This window comes from Fukomys damarensis, unplaced genomic scaffold (genome assembly GCF_012274545.1).
Source record: "Fukomys damarensis isolate Sample0158 unplaced genomic scaffold, DMR_v1.0_HiC HiC_scaffold_27, whole genome shotgun sequence".
Classification (NCBI taxonomy): domain Eukaryota; kingdom Metazoa; phylum Chordata; class Mammalia; order Rodentia; family Bathyergidae; genus Fukomys; species Fukomys damarensis.
This window is the reverse complement of record NW_022900939.1, coordinates 7,215,189-7,215,961: the sequence shown is the minus strand read 5'-3', so window position 1 is coordinate 7,215,961 and position 773 is coordinate 7,215,189.

Below are 773 nucleotides of genomic sequence, written 5' to 3'. Positions count from 1 at the left end.
TATCAGGCACGCTGTCGAGGCTCAGAGGCAGGCGTGCAGAGATGTCAGGTAACCTGCCACAGAGCCGGACCGTGGACTGGGTGGCTTGGACAGCATGCCTTTAACTTCTCACGGCTCCGGAGCCTGGGAAGGGAAGATCAAGGTGGTGGCCACACAGCTCCTGGTGAGGGCTCCCTGCCTCGAAGATGGCTGCCTTCTCCTGGTGTTCTCACACCCTGGAGTCAGAGTCAGAGGGGCCCCCCCAAGACTCCATCTTTGTCACCTCCTCACAGCCCATCTCCAAACACAGTGGGGCTCAGCATTACAGTTGGATGAATGGGAGAGGGCGTAGCAATTCGGTCCCAGGACCAGCCGTAGGGTGGCACAACCCAAGGGATGGGAACTTGAGCTTCACCTTTCCAGGGCCCCTGGCTGCTAGATGTCACCGCCGCAGGAAATCTGTGTGACCTTTGCCCACCCAAGTGACCCCTGCTCTCAGTTAAGGGCCGGGTGTCCCTCCGTCCTTACAGCCTTCAGGGCCTTGCCCCCACCTGGTGCCTGGACTGTGGGCAGCGCCCTGAACTCACACCAGGGCGACGCCAGGGGCATCCAGACGGGAGACAGGACACTGGGATTTGGGGTGCGCCTGTTTGCAATAACTGAGGCCGAGCCCCAGCTTCCAGTGCAGACTCCACCTGGCAGGGTCTGCGTAACCTTGGGCAAGTCGCTCGACATCTTCCAGCTCGCCGTGACTTCCCAATCCTGGCCCTGCTGGAGGGGCTGGGCGCTGTCCC